The sequence below is a fragment of the Passer domesticus genome, chromosome 1 (genome assembly GCF_036417665.1).
Source record: "Passer domesticus isolate bPasDom1 chromosome 1, bPasDom1.hap1, whole genome shotgun sequence".
NCBI lineage: Eukaryota > Metazoa > Chordata > Aves > Passeriformes > Passeridae > Passer > Passer domesticus.
The window spans coordinates 82,120,545-82,139,172 of NC_087474.1; the positions used below are offsets into that span (position 1 = coordinate 82,120,545).

The following is an 18,628-nucleotide window of genomic DNA, read 5'->3' on the forward strand; positions in this document are numbered from 1 at the left end:
TTAATCTAGGGAATCCACATAAGAAGTTTGATGTCCAGTAAGTCAGACAGTGGCCGAAAAAGGTCAGTAAAAATTATTGCAATGGACTTGATCAAGTGAATACAGATTATTTGACTGAAAAGGTGATGCAGCCACAGATCCTGAGCTATTAAAAAAACACACCTGTGACGGGAATGAGTGCACTGAGAATGCTTATACTGTCATGATGTCAAAGGCATATGTTAATCCAAAATTTATTTATTAAAAAATAAACAAATTCCAAAACCAAACCAAAACAAAAAAAATCCTTAAATGTGGGATTTACATTCAAATAACATCACAAGCTTACATTCAGTTAATTGCAAGGAAGCTGCAACAGTCTTTTTTATTATTCTGAAATATCCAGTCATTAGCAAGTCAAAAACATTACTTTGCAACAGGTTTATTGCAGTGACACGTGATCATATTCCTGTCCAAACACAATACAGGTATTATTTTCTTCACCTATTCATCAAAAATCCTCCACCTTTTCCTTTCGACAGTTACTCAACAGTAAGAAAAGTGAGTGCTCTTAACGCCTTTGCGAACTGCCAGATTTAAAGCACCCATCCCGTTCCACAGCAATTACAAAATCACACTGCGAAAGAAATGCAGGCGGTGCCGGCGGCTGCAGCGGCCCCAGCGCAGGGCACGGCTGAGCCCCTCAGCCCCGAGGAAAGCCTGGCCAAGGGAGGGCAAAACGCTGCCCGGCAGCCAGGGCTGAGCCAGGGCTGAGCCAGGGGAAGCGAGCGAGAAACAGCGCTGCGAGCCCCGAGGGGACAGCGGGAGCAGGGCCGGGGCAGGAGAGGCCCGGCAGGGATGGCCCTGCGGCCTGGCACAGAGCCCGGCCCGGCTGCGCTGTCCCTGCGATTCGTGGGGAGGCCCCACGCTGGAGCAGGGGAAATGTGAGAAGGAAGAAATGGCAGAGAGGAGCTGCGATGGACTGGGGGCAGCTTTGCTTGGGATGATGAGGCGTGAGTCAGGAGAGAAGGAGCAAAGCTGAGCTTGAGAAGAGGGAAGGGCTGAGTGTCAGGTGCGTTTTCTAATATTTCTCCTTGCTTTTCACCACTTTTAATGGTAGTGCACTTTTAATGGTCAATAAATGCATTTTTCCCCAGTCAAATCTGTTTTGCCCATGTCAGTAGCAGGAAAAGGATCTCTCTGCCTTTATCTCGACTCTTTGTTTTCTCTCCTGGGCAGTTGAGGAGGTGGAGTAATACAGCAGCTGTGTTGCATATGGCAGCCAGCCAAAGTCAGCCCTCCACAAAAAGTGTGGTTAACCTTGTAACTATCTACTTATGGAAATCAAGCACATATTCCAAAGCTTGCCATGCTCAGTAATTTAAAACTATCATCTCTATTAAAAAAAGAAAAAAAAAGTATCCAAAATGCTGTCAAACCCACATAAGCATTCTGTAGGTAGTTCCTAAGTTCCTATTTATAGTTATAATTAATAACATTTTATAGGGTGACTGCCTTTGCAATAAGACTTCAAGGGACAGCTATAAAATAGCCTTTGTTGTACATTTGATGCTCTAAAATCTTCACTTTTTAAAAAGATTCCATTTTAAAGGTAATTACTAGCTTCAGCTAATCAGGAAACACCCTCCTTGTGAACAGAAACATGACTTCTCTTTAATTTATTTTTCTAGTAGTTTAACAATGAAACAAGACCGTTTCTCTGCCAAAAAAATACATTAGCTAAAGAAATGGAATTGCCTCCAGCAGCGTCACTGGAGTTTGGATCAGCACCTTGTCTTTGATTCGTAAAGACTAATCTATTTGCAAGAACTAAATTGAGGTCTTGATTAAGTAGTTCCACCAGATATATAAGACAATTAAAGATCTTCCATTCACTTTTTATGAAATATTTTTACTTTGCCAAGGATTCTGTTAAGAATGTGAAGACATGTATCAGCAGAATATACCTCTCTCACACATTGCTCTGCATTGAGAGAAAATATTAACCCCTGCCTCAAATGTCCTCAGAGGGCTGGAAGTTGCTTCACTGCAAAGATACCTGGAATTCTAAACTTGCCTTTTCTTTTCCTAGAACCAGTCTTGAGCCTTCCCCTCCTGCAGCTCTCCTGGGTAGCCTTCTAGGTTTCATGAGTTCTGCTGGTATTTTTTCTTTTGACAGTTACATTAGTTCTCCACAGTTTCTATAATGAAAGGTGAACAAGGTCTATTCTGAGTTCTTTCTAGGGCTGGGATTCTGTAAGATATCAGAGACAATCCTACAGGATATAAATACATATCTTGCACTGATCTTTTCAGTTAGTTTCAGTGTTCGCCCCCACTCTGGCTGTGCTATTCAGGATCTGCTAAGGAAAGCTGTGGTTTCTTTCCCTTATATCATTATCAACTTTCAGTCTTTCCCTACAGCTTAATCATATATCTGTGTCTGCTTCCTAGTGTTGCAAGACTGGAGGATTCATATTTAGCTTTTGAGTCTTTTTCTATCAAATAAGTATTTTTGGATGGAAGACAGGTTTCTGCTAAAACATAATGCACAATCTATTTCAAGGAGTTCACCAAGTTCTAATATATGGCCAGAAAATGATGGCTGTGAAAGGGTAGTTGGATAGCCATATAAAACAGCTTTAATTCCCTTCACATGTTTAGCTTAATCATTTTCTTAAGGGCATTCATGTTTTTGGGGTCCCAATAAAGATTAACAGAGGTCTGCTGTAAAAGGTGTTAACTCTGTTCTGCCTTAGCTTGTTATCAGGTCAGCCCAAATAGAGAGGAAGTTCTGCAGCATAGTCCCAGATTCCTTATTTGCCTTCTTTTCAGTGTGGGTTTTTTTTTTTTCCTTCTAAAAAGTACCTATATTGCATTGACTATGGTCTTCATGCCCTTTAATAGCTTAGTATACTAGTACTTAGTACTATACTTAGTTCTTAAACTAAAACTTATTTATTTCAGTACTTTAATTATTTTACTTTTCCTGACACAGACACTGAGAAAGCTTCTGACCATTATTTATTCCCCTGAAATGTAGTACAGCCAGTTTTGCCAATTGATATTGCAGTGGTTGACATATATCACCAGCTCTCAGACACCTTCTCCTGTCCAGTGTTACTCGGCAACAGCATGCCTGGTGCTGCATTGCAATGGCAAACATTCTGATCACTATTTCTGTGGAATGAAGTGGCTAACATTTTTCTATACTTGATCTTTATTAAAAGCCTTTGGCTTAATTCAGAAAAGGAAATTCAGCATAGGTTTGTTTCATATACAGTACTGCAACACGGATGCAGTCTGGTCTCAAACTGATGAAATGTTGAGAGTTTTTAATTTTGATATTGTTTCCTGTCTTTTCTGCTTTGTTTAAAAAAAATCTATTTCAAATTAAAACATGTAATATTATTCTCTTCTATAGGATTTCTATTTTTTGTTCAGGTGTGTAAATACATATTAATTCAAACAGCAGATTTAAAAAGGAGGTAATATTTGCCTTAGGTCCCAGGTATGAATCAGTAAAAACAGACAGAGAGCTTTAACCCCCTTCTCTAGATAATGGTGGATGGGACACATGCTGGTTTAAACATCTGCTGTAATTTACAATAGACTGAAATACCTCCAGCTGTGCCATGTGTTGAACACCTCAGGGGAGCATTGCAGAAGCTGACTGCCATCATGGCATAGGAGAGTTTTCCCCTGCTCACTATTCTTGATCTCTGTCACCTTCTGGTCATGACTCTGATGCTTGCTGCCAACAGGATGAGTGATGTAAGAACTAATACTACAGCACTATCTCAAAAAATCCTGTCAGGTTGGGTGTTCTGCTAGTTTAGGGTCATTTCATGCTGATACAAAGAAGTACGGGGAGGGTATGGAAAAAAGAAAAGGAAGCCCTACTGTGATAAAGCAGCTGAACTTTGGTGCTTTTAGGCTCAAGTTCAATCAGTAGTGTTGTGTGCACTACTTAAAGACCATTGAATAATAAGCAATATTTACATGGACTGTCAGGCCAAAGAGAAACAAGACAACATGTCTTTTCCAGTTACTTTTGGTGCACTAATAAATACAGAACAGTGGAATGTTCTGCAAAATACACTGAAAGGTACATAGTAACACTGCAATTCCAATGGAAGTGTTCTGACAGACAAGTAAAGAGGACAGGGAAGACAGAATTGTCTCTTAATGGAACTTTGGAACTTTGACATAGAATTATGACAATGAATTACAGTCATATCTTTCTCATTCCTAAAATGCAATTTAGTTTAATAATATGTGGAAAATGAAGTATTGATGACAGAAGGTAATTTTTTAAAGGTCCCTTTTGAAGGGGCTGCTTTGCAATAACCCATTAATAATTGGAGGGAAAAAAAATCAGCGGGTTTTGAAGTCACTCTTTCCTGTAATGTTTCATGACATTTTGAAATCATTCTTTAAATTGCATTGTGAAAAGATTGAACATTACTTTTTGAAATTATCTGCAAACTGAAAATTCCAGCACTGCAAACCTTGTCTTTCAAACAACACTTTTTCTATTTGAAATATTTTTTAATTACCAAAGGATGTGTAAATAAATTTTGAGAGTTATTTCATATGAAATAGTGACAGAAGGGCATTAAGCTTCCCTGCCAAATACTTCAAAGCACATTATGCAAATAAAACACAAATATGTGTTTTTTGATTCAATACTGACTGAAATTTAAAATGCAATAGACAATTGAAAGAAATATAGTTCAAGCAGTATGAAAGAATGTTACCTAAGAGCCAAGTAAAACAGTATTTTAATTCTCCTTCCCTCATTTTGTGCACATGCACAGAAGATAGATTATGGTAAATAAAAAGAAATTATCAGATCCCATGTAGCTTATGTATGTAAAGTTATAAAACTGAACATCAAATTTGAGATCAATGATGACATATCTATTAACCCATCATCCAGGTATTCAAATTTGTTACATTAACACTTGCTAAACCCCATAGCTGGGTATCAAAACTGAACTAAAAATCATCAATAGCAGTTGGAAATAGGTAGTGATACTGATTTACTCTGTTGGCTTTTCCACTCCATGTATAAGTCCTCTTTACCTATCCTGTCAAGGTTTAGTAGGAAAATCACCTCTTTGGTTTTTTGGGGGTTTTTATCTTGTTTTTACCAGTAGCAGAAGCAAAAAGGCTTGTAAGATTGTATTCTTATGCTGTTCTCTCCCTCTCAGATGATAACTTTAATTTCTTATATTTTCCATGGAGAGCTAGCCATAAAGAAACCCCTCTTCCAGTCCATTCAAACAAAACAGAGTAGAGTCATGGCATCAGGCATCTTCCTCAGATGTGTGGAACTAGAGAAGACCTCCTCTAATGCATCTGTGAGCTATTCACATGCACCCTGTCACTGCATAACAGGGAGAAGAAATCAGCACATCCCTCTCTTCTATCCCTCAGATATTTGTAGAGAGAAAGGAGGTCTCCCTCCACCCTCCTTTTCTTCAAAATAGACAAGCCCAGTGTTCTCCTCCACCTGTCATCAGACATTCCTTCCATCCCTTCCATCAGCTTGGCTGCCCTCCTCTGGACGTATTCAAGGACCTTCCATCCTTCGTAAGTACTCATGGTGAGACCACACAAATGCTGCAGGACAATCTCCTCTTTTGATGGCTGGTGATGTGTTCGGTGCACTCCAGGATATGAGTTTGCTTCAGCACTTCCAGGGCACACACTCCTGACTGACACTGAGCTGCTGCCAACCAGCACTCCCAGGTCCCTTTCATCAGGGCTGCTTGCCAGCTACATGTTTTCCAATCTGTACTTGACTGGAGTATTATTCCATCCAGACAGCAAAGTTCTAAAAGTTTACAGGCAGTCAATGTTCTTCAAAATTGTACATATTCTCATCCTAAATTCCAGTGATCCCTATTTAGCTTTCAAAGCAAGCAGCATGAAATTTCATTGTCTGCCACCTGTTGTCTTAATGTAGAAACAAGCAATCATTTCCCCTGATGTGTTACACACATGCATTTCGACTGTTCCAGTGTCCGAATTTTAGGGGTTTTGATCACTCATCGGTTTAGGCAACATCAGGACTGCTGGCAACAGATGGGGTACACTGTCTCAAAGGGGAAAAAAACCTCAGGACTTAGCAGAGATAATTTTACACTTTTACAGTGAGAGCTTTACACTAGATTTGAAGGGGAAGGGGATAAAAAAATGAGGACTAGAGTGTTCCCATTTGCCAAATGATGAGCCACAGGGAAGAAGACTTGCCTGGTTGATGAGAGCTCTGTCTGGAATTCAGGAAAAAAATGAGAGTTTATGAGATTTGGAAGAATGAGCAGCCCACTCAGGAGGACTGCAAGGATGTCATGATATTATGCAGAGAGAAAATTTGAAGCTCAAAAGCTTAACTAGAATTTCATCTGAGTACTGCCATTACAGACAACAAAAATGTTTTTACAAATGTCAACAACAACACGAGGGTTAAGGAGAATGTTCATGCTTTATTGGATGCAGGGGAAAATAGAGTTGCAAAGGATGAAGAAAAGGCTGAGTGACTTAATGCCTTCTTTGCCTTAGTAGCAAAACTGAGCAGTCCTCAGGGTACCCAGCCGCCATGGCTTGAAGACAGACATGAGGAGCAGAGTGAAGTCCCCATAATCCAGGAAGAAATAGTAGCCTGCTGTTCCACATAAACCTGTACAAGTCTGTGAGGCCAGATGGGATCCACCCCAGAGTACTGAGGGAGCTGGCAGAAGAGCTCACCAAGCCCCTCTCCTTAATTTTTCAGCAGATGTCTGGGGGGTTAGCAAATGTGGATACCCATCTACAAGAAGAGCCGGAAGAAGAATCCAGGGAATTACAGGCCATTCAGCCTGACCTCTGTGCTGTCAAATATCATGGAGCAGATCATCTTGAGTATAATCATACATCATGTGCAGAACAAGCAGGATATCAGGTCCATAGGTTTATAAAAAACAAGTCCTGCTTGACTAACCTTGTCTCCTTGTCCTTTTCTATGACAAGGTGACTTGAAGGTTGTGAATGCTATCTCTTTGGATCTTAGTAAAGTTTTTGATTGTCTTCCACAACTTCTCCTGAAGAAACTAGCCATTCACATCTTGGCTGGGTGTATTCTTCAAGGAGTTAAAAATGTCCTGGATGGTCAACTCCAAAGAGCAGTGATGGATGCTGGTCACAAGTAAGTTTTCCCAGGACTCAGCACTGAGGCCAGTGTTCTCTAATATCTTTATCTATGGTCTGGATGAGGGGATCAAGAGCACCCACAGTAAGTTTAGAGTTGATGCCATGCTGGGTGCCAGTGTTGATCTGCTGGAAGGCAACAAGACTGCAAAGGCATTTGGACAGGCTGGATTGATGGGGCAAAGCCAATCATATGAGGTTTAATAAAATGCCTCATCCTACACTTCAGCTATAAAACCCCATGCAGCACTACAGGCTGGGGGCAGAGTGGCTGGAAAGGTACCTGATGGAAAAGGACCTAGGGGTGCTGGTTGACATCCAACTGAACATGAGCCAGCATGTGCCCAAGTGGCTAAGAAGGCCAAAGGCATCCTGGTTTATGACAAAAATAGTGTGCTCAGCAGGACCAAGTCATCATCCCCCTGGACCTAGTGAGGGCACACCTTCAGCTCGATTCTTGGTTCTGGGCCCCTCACTACAAGGTGCTGGAGCACATCCACAGAAGGGCAACAAAGCTGGTGAAGGATCGGGAGCACAGGTCTGAGAAGTGGCTGGGAGAACTGGAATTGTCTAGTGGGAGAAAAGGAAGCTCATAGGACACCATATCACTCTATACAGCTACCTGAAAAGCAGTTGTAGTGAGGTGGGAGTTGGTGTCTTCTCCCAGGTAACAGAAAACAGAACAAGAGGAAATGGTTTAAAGCTGTGGCAAGGGAGGTTTAAATTGGATATTAGGAAAAAATTCTTCATAGAAAGGGTGGACAAGCATTTGAATAGGCTTGTTAATCCACCAAAAGAAGTGGTGGATTAACCACCCTCTGAAGTGGTCAGAATAATCTGGATGTGTCACCTGGGGATGTGGTATAGTAGTGGACATTACAATGATGGGTTAACAGGTGTATTCTATAATCTTAAAGGTCTTTTCCAAAATCAATGATTCTATGACTCTGTGTAACAGGCCTATGGGAAAATTCTATGGGATATGGAATAAATCAATATTTAGTAGAACAGGATGCCTTCATTAGTGACCTTGCTGCAAATCTGCCGTTTTACGTAGCAGTACTGTCTAAGTTCAACTAAATTTCACTGAAATCAAAACCACTGAATTTCCCATAATTTACCAATTAGATCAAAATCCTAAAATTTCCAATTTTGTAGGAACTTTTCCAATATATTCAACAGATATAGGCCAACATTAAAATTGGAGATTTCATTATATTATAGAAATGTATGTATTCTGTTTCCCCACAAATATCCAACTACCTGTGCTGGCACATTCCTAAATATCCACTTAATGGTAGAAACAGAATACTAGACTAAAAATCCAAGTGAACAGCTTAATCCAATTTGAGATACTCAAATTCAGAAAGGTTCACTGATCACCTTAGTTTTACCCTTTCCTTTTTAGTTCTTTTTCATTCTCAAGCCTGTCACTTTCAATTTTCCTACTGATAGCCATCTGTAATTCCCTCCTGAATTTGCTTGTGTTCTCTTAGCTCCTTTCTAGTTTTCTCAGTACCTTTTCAACATACGAGAATGCAACAAATGGGTAGAGAGAAGCAGAAACTTTGTTGTAAAAGCAAAGAGTGGGAGAATATTCTCATTTATCATTTATGTTGAACATAAATTTTAAGAATGACAGATGGAAAGCATTCTTTCAATATAGTCAAAGCAGAATATCTTTATTTTATTGAAAATCCTTTGTGACTTTATTTTTAAATAAAATTCTGTCTATACTGAGAAGCTCTAAACATGTTTTGTGGATTAAAAATCATACTTTACAGTGGAAGGAAATTGTCTTAGAAGTTTTGCACTGACCTATACATGTAAAAATAACTTGTAGGAAAAAAAAAAACTTTAAATATTCCCTTGTATGTGTTTTATATACCATTATTTAATTTTTAGAACTTTCATCTCAAAACCATGTTAATTACACATTGTAAGTTAATGTACTGCTTATGAATAAAAGACAGTAAGGAAAACTAGAGATTTTGACTATTGATACTTATAGACTTCGTGTTCCTCTAGCACAATGAAATATTTAGGTGTTTCCCTAGACCAGTGCAAAAAAATAATTAATCTTCATCACAGAAAAAAAGATTATTTTGGCATATAGATATTCCCGGGTTAATATATTTAAGTAAAGTAGGTTTTTAACTCCCATGTTATTTTACCTCTGAATAAGACTAGAAAGAACAATTCTATCCTCTAACAGAAATCATAGTCTTCTAGTCACTGTCACTATGATAAGCTGCTCAAATTCCTGATTCATCCTGTACCTGTTTTGGTTTGAATTCTAATTCTTTTAAAGTCAGTGGTCACAAATATGCAGAGCATTTCAGAGGATGATTTATTAACCCATGTTCAATTGTACTGGTATTTCTCTCTATTGAGAAAAGATGTTATTATCAGGCATAATATATTAGTACTTCACATCCTTCAGCAATGAACTGCAAAACTCTATCTTCTTTGGCCATTTCCACTGGTAAACTTCTTAGATTAACACTGGTGTCTGTAATTACATTGATGTATAACATAGTGTCTTCACATATCAGCTTTAAAATTCATTTTGATTACTCTAGTTTTCAGAAAACAGACATTATTGAATATTATTTTAACATTCTACCTGTTAAGAATACCCATAATTTGCTATTTGTGTCACAATACTTCTGAAAATTTTATTTGCTGTTTAAATACAAAAAGAATCCCATTATCTACCCAATACTGAAGTTAATGTCAAAGCTGTTCTCTTTTAATTGGATACTTTTTTTCACAATCTCTTTACTAATTTCCTCTTATCTATTTCCACCAGTTCATCTAATGGTGCTGTACCCAGCGCTTTTTACCAGATAGGAGAGAGCTACATTTGTTTTGTCTACATAAGTCATTATGCTTGTTTAAAAAGAAACCAAGCATCACCTCCCCCCCACCAAAGAAAACAACAAATTAGAAGTCACCTTGAAATTATCTACTTTTCCATTTAATCTCAGCTATTCTTTCCCTCTAGATTAGTTAAGAAGTAGCACTCACTCTTGGCCGTACATCAACTTTTTGTTCTCACTCTTGCCAATGTAGATTTTCACTTAGCAACAAGTGGTGCTATTTGCAGCAATCATATGAATCATACTTTTGCAATTTCAATATAAAACTCTCACCCATTGTACAAAAAAAAAATCCTATAATTAGAATTATCTGAAACTTTAAGGTTATGCAAAGTTTAACTACCATTTTAGACAGAACAGATAAAGTGTTGCAAGAACATATATCCTTATTCAGTGACAGAAAGTCTAAATGACTGCTTTTAGCCTGGTATGACCTGCAGTAACTATAAAATTATTGCTTAGTCAAGCAGGGAGATAGCTGCTAGGAATTGAGCCACTGAGACATTTTTGGATAACACAAGATATAATCTGTTGTGAGTGTGGTTCACTAAAATGTCAGGTTTAAGAATAATTACACCAAAATGCCAGGTTTAAGAATAATTCTAAGTGGTGAGAATTTGTTACAAAACAAACTGTGGCCATCTTTAAAGTCTGTTTGTCTTGTTATGTTCATCACCTTGCTCTGCATCATGCTAAACATAAAGAATGTTAATGTGCTCAGCAAAGGCTTAAAGAAAAACAAGCCAAAACAAGACACCCCTAACAAACAAACAAACAAACCAAAAACAAACAAACAAAAACAAACAAACAAACAAAAGACTAATTCCTATCCTTACTTTTAACAAATTCCACTATTTGAACAAAGAATCCTTAAAAAAACCCTCTTTCATAACAAACTTAAGCTGGAGCTCGCTTTCTAAGCTCAGTTTTTGAAAATTAAGTCCATTTAGAAAATAAAGCACCTTGAAGACACAAATTACTAAAGCTCACAAAAGAGATATAAGACTGGTGATAATGCTAGAGTGGGACCAACAGTGGCATATCTAGTCTAAGAATTTTTCCTCAGCAGCATCTTACAGCAGGTAACCCATGGGAAGATGCAACACATTATCACAGTCTTCCCCCAAAATATTTAAATCAGCCTGTCCTTCCTCTGACCTCTCTCCATGGCCTTCTTTAGTCCAGTAAGGTGATTGCTCTGTCCTATGCAAAATATGTGGGATTTACTAATTTTTAATGCCATGTCACAACTTCGATGTTTGTTTCTTTTTCATTCCCTGTCCAACTTTTTAAAAGCCCTACAATATATCAATTTGTCTGAAATTTTGTGCAATGAATTTTTCAGGCTCCTTTTGTGTTCCAGGAAATTTCAGGAAAATATCACTCTTTTATTGACTTTAAGGCAGACAGTTTTAAAGTTTATTAAATGTAATTCCATTTTTGTGAGGGAGTCAGAAAGCAGCTGTGTGTTACTTAGCTGCCTGTCACAGTCAGTTTATATATATGGAGGAATAAAGGTGATCTCTCTCTTCTAAGCAAAATAATTTTTTAAAAAAGAAGTTTTGGTGTATGTAGTTATCTTTATTCACTCTTAGGCAACGCTGAATTTTCTTCTCTCTTTCACTAAATAGAAATGTTCAGAGACAGTTTTAAACAATAAAGGCCAGTAGCCCTTTCACTGAGAGCGAAGTTTTTCTAGTTGTAGAAAATTTACTCTGGAACAAAAGAAAGGGCACAGTAACTGACATTTCTCTCAGTAGCAGTGACAGCTTTGAAAAAAATATCAGTTCTCTTACTTACCTGGGAGCATCCTTGTATCTAGTTGAAGACTTTGTGCAGCACACCCATGAAGGCATGAGGGAGGAAAAAGAAGCACTGAGGGTCATAGATGGCTCTACACTGCCAAGAGCTGTACTTTGTCTTCTGTCTGGCTATGGATTATCCCAGAAATTCAGTCTCTTAGCCTAGGTACAAATAAACACTGAGGTTGCCAACAAAAGTAATAAACTGTATTTGCGATGGAACAAGGTTTGCTGTCCCTTAAATGTGTGACAAAGACAATTGTCATCTCACTAGTGGAACACCTAGCCTTAAAGTAGGGCATGGGCAAGAGAACATTCTTAGCCATCTCTAGCCGAAATTAACTGCTCCTTTAACCTTGATTGGGGTAATGGAACTGACATTTGCTCAAGTGCAACACTCAAAAATGCCCTTTTTAAAATATAATAAACTTATTTTACCTGTTCCTCTAAAAGGATGCTAAATTTCCTTTTCTACTGAGATTTTGATTTTTCTTATGCAACATTGCTTCCACAGTTGCAAAAAATTCCTAAATTTTTCCTCAGGTGTGTGGTGTGGTCCCAAGTATCTACAATGTATTTCTATTACGTTTAAAGTGAAAATTTTACATGACTTTGCTTATAAACAAAAAGCTAATTACCCTTATGAATTCTCTGAGGTTAAACTGACAACTGTCATTTAGTATATTACAGTGTTTTGCTTGGTGCACAAAGAAACAATGAACATACTACATAGGAGTAGATTAGAATGTAAAGACTGACCTGCTTCATTGTGGGTCTTAAATAAGACTCCTCATGAGATTAAAATAACTGTAGCAATTTTGCCTCTTGTTTTGCATAAAAATGTATTTTAATTCTGTTTGATCTATTTTTTTCTCCATTCAATAGATTTTGTTACCTGTTTGATTGAAGAAAATCTCCATTTCAGAACAACGTCACAAGGGTTTTATCTCTCATAGAATATTAATGCAAATAATCAACAGTTTTTCTCTTCACAAATAAACAATTCCTTTTGAAATTTTCTTGAATTAAGCTAAGCTAAATGTATGCTTTTCGAAAGTGTTGACAGTGTAAGATAGAACAGATATAATATGCCAAAACATTAATACCTTGTCACTGTAACTTTTATTACTATTATTATTATTATTATTATTATTATTATTATTATTATTATTAGTATTATAATTTCCTGGTTCCTTAGGTAACTAAAATCTGTTCAAGATGCATGAGACAAGACAGGATACAATCCTGTGCAGATACCTGGAAGGCACACATCATCTTCTAAGATTACTAAGTGTTTTCTAAAGCAAATCCTAAAGTGAAGAAAGCTCTTCTAAATGTACACTGGTGGGGTTAAGAGTAGATTTTGGTTTCATTGTTATATAACACAGTTCAGGTGCCATCTGGATGTGTTGCCTCCACATACCTTGTGTGTTCATGCTCAGTACTAGCATGTGGTCAGCTGAACAGCAGTCATCTATATTATAAGTAGTTGTCACAGACATGAATAGTTTGTATATTCACCACTTTCCTAATCTCACACTCTCATATTCCTCTATTAAAACTATTTTGTTACTATTCTATTGTCTTAAAAAGAAGCATAACTTTCTTCTTTTATTACTGCCTCATTTTGTTTGATAATTTTCAGTTAATTCACTGAGAAGTGGTATAAAATCATGGAATTGTTTAGGTTGGAAAAGACCTTTAAGATCAGCAAGTCCAAATGTAAACCAGCACTTTCAAGCCCATTTCTAAACCATTCTGCAAAGAGTCACATCTACATGGTTTTTATAAGACCTCCAGGGTGGTGACTCATCCATTTTCCAGGCCAGTGTTTCTTGTAAATCATTAACAGCCATTTTCTAATGTTGCTTATCATTGCAAATTAAAGCATAGGATGCTTGGGTGTTTGTTTTCAAATAGGCTCAAATTGCAGTACAACTTGTAGAGTGATTTCAAATTATTGGAAGACTTCAAATTTTATGGGTACTTCAGTATGGAATTTAAAGCACTCCAATAATTTTAAATTGCTCTGTCTTGCACAAAGCAATTTAAATTTATTGGAAGTGAAATTTGGCAGTGATCAGGGCTCTGGGCATCTCAGCATACATTGGTTTAAAATTAAAAGAGCACTTTAAATCTTTATAAGCACTTCATTTAAAGATCGGGGCTCTGGTCTGGGGTGGTGTAATTTACAGCTGGTAAAGGTTTTCTTACTTGCACTCAATAAAAATTTTTAAAAAACCAAACAAAAAAACAGGCCTCTTTTTAGAATAATCTTATTTTTCTTAACAAGAGATCTGAAATACAATTTAGACAGAAAAGTAAAAAAAAAACAAGGTACAATCCTATTAAAGCTATCTTATCCCATTCATTTCAGAGAAAGCCATTGCTCAACTAGAGAAACGAAAACCCAAAAAAATCCAGACAAAGGTGTAATAAAAATATACACTAAATGATACAGCTATCCTTTTTCCTCTCCTTTTTTATGTGCACCTAATCTAGAATAATCTTGTAAACGTCACGGAACAGAAGCAGGTTTTCAGCTCTGCTGGAAGAGGTTTAGTACAGTACAGATGTTGACAGCTGTGCAATCCTCCATGTGCCTACAGCTGTCCATGTGATCCTAAACTAAAATAAATGCTCTCAGGGCAGTATCCTTCCCGTACGGGCCGAGGTGCCCCGTTGGTGGCGGCAGGGCCGGGGCTGTGCCGGCGGCTGCAGCGGCCCCAGCGCAGGGCACGGCTGAGCCCCTCAGCCCCGGGGAAAGCCTGGCCAAGGGAGGGCAAAACGCTGCCCGGCAGCCAGGGCTGAGCCAGGGGAAGCGAGCGAGAAACAGCGCTGCGAGCCCCGAGGGGACAGCGGGAGCAGGGCCGGGGCAGGAGAGGCCCGGCAGGGATGGCCCTGCGGCCTGGCACAGAGCCCGGCCCGGCTGCGCTGTCCCTGCGGCCACTGGGAATGGTCCGGGCTGGAAGAGGAAAAGAGTGAGGAGAAGGAAGGAGCCCCAAGGCGGAGCTGTTACGCACTGACAAACAGTCCCCCATTCTTCACGCCTCTTGGGCAGCTCAGGAATGGAGTGAAGTTGAAGAAGGAAGAGGGCAGCAGAAAGGGCAGGATGCATGCAGAGAGAAAAGAGAATTGTTTATCATATTTGCTTTTGCCTCTCACCGTGCAACTTTCTCTTAATTGTCAGTAAATGAATTTTGCAGAAGTCGAATCTGTTTTGCCTGTGATGATTACTGGTAAAGCATCTCCTTGTCTTTATCTCAACCCACAAGGTTTCTAAGTGCTGTTCTTTCTTATTTTCCACCCCATCCCTTGGAGGCTGGATGTGGGGTGGGTAGCTGAACAGATGGATGAAAGTTTGGCTGTTAGCCAAAGCTAAATCACAAAAGCTCACTGGTCTAAAGCTACTTCAAAGACTTTTCAGTAAAACAAAGACTTTTACAATTCTGAACTCCAAGGGTAATCCCAAATACCCTAGTACAGGAAGTGCTAATTAGTTCAATTGCTTTATCTAAACCAGAGAACTACTTCTGAAGAGCTAAAAGTGTTTATACTATGGAGAAACCCTCTCTCCATTTCTGAAGGCAAGTGTAGTTTTTTTCTTCCAAGGCTCAGCAATGCATGTTACAGATTTTAGACCATTTATTAAGACAGGACAGTGAGAATATAAAACTACCCAAATTTTCTCTTACCCTAGATGGAATGTGATGGGCAGAATATTTAAAAACTATTTAGGAAAAATCTATGAAGTCAACATCTTTGCACAACTAAATTATTGTTTCATTAAGTGTTTTTTATAGGATGGCACTTCAACAGAGTGAGGTCTGTGGATTTGCTACAGATTTTTAATTTTTTTTCTCTTTCTTTTCTAATACAAGTCAGCCTCAATGCATATTGTCAATGTATATTGTCAGGAGTCATGAATAAACTGCCTGGATTGATGCCATGCATATGTTTGATTAGAAGGAAGTATGATTCTACTAGACATTATTGGGTTCCACAAGACTAACTTCTGGTAACTGAACATTCACAGTCTGGCAGGCACCTTCACAAATGAATCCAGAATGGTTGTTCACGGTAATTTGCTTCCAGTGCTATTCTTGGTAATTTAATTGTAAATTAAACAGTTTTACTGTAAACAGATGCAAGATTCCCTTGCTCTGCTGCCCTGATAGGCTGAAAAGGTAAAATTAATAATTTTTAACATCACCTTTATAACAATTCTGTATCCACCTACAGATTAAACTTTATATCTCCATATAATGATAGCTTTGGTTGCTTAGAACCACATAGTAATTCAGGTTGAAAGGGGCCTCTGAAGATTGTCTCATGCCACCACCTGCCCAAGCAGTCTCAGGTTGACTGGGACTGTGTCCAGCTGAGTTTTGAGTTAATTCAAAACATGCTGACATCTTGTACAAAAGTTGGCAAGGAATCCTCAGCTGACTTAAGGATGGGTAAACAAACCATTACCATGATGTTAGATGCATCATTCCCATGAATCCCACCCTCATCTTTACTAGTGCATTGCCATCCATGTGTGATCTGTGCTGATCAATGATGCCCCCAGCATGAATGACAATTGCCCAATTCTCCACTGCCTAGTAAGTGAGTGTACAGTTGGGTCTTAGTCCCCAACTTAGTCTGTTGTGTTAGAAATCCAGGATTATCCACAAGAGGCTAATGCAGGATCTTCTATTTCCATCTAGGACCTCCCAAGCATGTAAACCCCTGGGTTTTGCTGGAGTCATGGGCTGAACAGCAACAGAAAGTCACTTCAGCCTCAAGTTACACCAGGGAAAGCATAGTTTGGATATTAGGAATAATTTCTTCACTGAAAGGATTTTCACGCACTGGAACAGGCTGCCTGGGTAAAGGATTGAGTCACTATCCTGGGAGGTAGATGTGGCGCCTAGGGACATAGTTTATGGTGGACTTGGCTGGGTTGACAATTGAACTTGATGATCTTAGAGGTCTTTTCCAGACTTAATTATTATATGATTCCAAATACCTCTTAAAAACTGACTGTCATGGAGCATTAACCACTTCTCTAGGAAGCCTGTTCCACTGTTTTACTACCTTTTCTGTAAATAAATCCTTCCTAATGTGAAGTCTGAAACTCTTGTGTTGTATCTTTGAAAATTCCCACAACTGAAGTAAGAAACCGTGATCAGGATGCCATATTACTAACACATAACTACCACAGAATGCTACAACATTTCTCCTTTCTATGGATAACATCTGTAGACTGTGTAAGGAAGTAAACTGAATCTTGTTAGCAAGTCTAAGGAACCTCTTCTCTGCTGTGGGCTGGTAACAGAGATTCATGCAAATTCCCTTTATTAGGAGCAATATTATTATGGCCTGAGTTCAGAAAGGTAAGGTACAGAGAAGGAACAGCAGGAGGACCTGGTTGCCACCAGTGATTACTGATTTGTGTCAGAAGCAGGTGAGTCAGCACAGCACATCTCTTGGCTCCCATCCTTTGTGATGGCTGAGGCTCTGAAAGGAGGGAATGGCTTGCAATGGGTTATGGCACACATATGGGTAAATCAAAGGCAGAAAGGTGAAAAAAACCAACTTACATGGAAGTCTGTGTCAAACTCCCCTTGTATTTGGCTGTGAAGTTGCCTGACCACAATAAATCACTGTGTAATGAAAGGGGTGACTTTGCACCCTAACCCTTTTGCATCCCCTTCTCCATGTGGATCCAAAATAGATTCAACATTAGCTCTTCTCAGATTTTCCTATATATGCTCTATCTATGTCACAAGCTATAGAGTGAACCTTGCTACAGAACTCTGCTAATTTCACAAATTCATGCTAAAACCTGTTTTTTGCTGACACCTTTGATGATGATTCCTTAAATGGCTCAAACCACTCAGTTTAAACAAGGATAGGGATAGTCAGTTCACAGTGCTGCATTTCTGCCGCTCCTTCTTCCCCACACTCTTCCCCTGCTCCAGCATGGCTCCCACCCTTGTGAGACAGTTCTCCATGAACTTCTCCAGAGTGGGTTCTTCCCACATTTTTCAGTTTTTCAAGCAGTGCTCCAGTGTGGGTCCTTGTACAGAGTACTGTCCTTCAGGAATGGGCTGTCCCAGCATGCCAGAAAACCTACTCTATGGAGACCTATCTGTGAGCTATTTCTTTCTCAAGGGCACATCCATCTACTCTGGCATGGGATCCTCCACCAGGCTGCAGGTGGATCTCTTCATCATCACAGTCCTCCATGGGCTGAAGGGACACAGCTGCCACACCATGGTCTTCACCATGGGTTGCAGGAGAATCTCAAATGGTGGCTGCAGAACTTCCTCCTCCTTCTCCTTCTGCACTGACCTTGGTCTCTGCAGGGCTCTTTCTCTTACATATTTTCACTCTCCCAGCTGCTGTTGAAAAACATTTTTACCCATTCTTGAATGTGGTATCAGAAAGCTGCTAACAATGTCCCCACTTGGCTCAGCTTTGCCCAGAGATAAGGCTGTCTTGAATCCTGCTGGGAATGTCTATTTCACAGAATCACTGAATATTCCAAGTTGGAAAGGATACAAGGATCATCAAGTTCAGCTCAGAAGTGAATGTCACATATGAGGAATCTGTCCAACATGAGGGCAGCTTCTGCTGTCTTTGCACAGAAGCCACCCCTGCAGCCCCTTGCTCCCAAAACTTTGCCAGCTAAACCAAATACAGTAAGAAGCGAAAGCAGCAACAAATACCTTAAGTGAAATATGGACAGACCAATTGGAAACATCATTAGAACTACAGAGA

General features: G+C 39.1%; 2 long non-coding RNA genes across 4 annotated transcripts in view; one reads left to right on the forward strand and one right to left on the reverse strand.

Moving 5' to 3' along the window:
* The first annotated feature begins 844 nt into the window (after positions 1–844).
* LOC135304735 (uncharacterized) overlaps positions 845–18,628 on the forward strand; it is a 34,937-nt gene continuing 17,153 nt past the window's right edge. Inside the window, exon 1 of the long non-coding RNA XR_010366004.1 lies at positions 845–1,051. This is a non-coding gene — a long non-coding RNA (uncharacterized LOC135304735). The remainder of the gene's footprint in view (positions 1,052–18,628) is intronic.
* LOC135304739 (uncharacterized) lies at positions 2,166–14,547 on the reverse strand. 3 transcript variants are annotated; one of them, XR_010366010.1, is made up of 5 exons: positions 14,351–14,544; positions 12,617–12,752; positions 11,856–12,019; positions 3,602–3,733; positions 2,166–2,180 (listed from the first exon to the last, which is right to left on the reverse strand). It is a non-coding gene; the product is annotated as an uncharacterized LOC135304739 (long non-coding RNA). The 3 variants fall into 3 exon arrangements; XR_010366006.1 differs by lacking the exons at positions 2,166–2,180; positions 3,602–3,733 and adding an exon at positions 8,880–11,770 and having other exon boundaries at positions 14,351–14,547; XR_010366007.1 differs by lacking the exons at positions 2,166–2,180; positions 3,602–3,733 and adding an exon at positions 8,880–11,770 and having other exon boundaries at positions 13,281–14,547.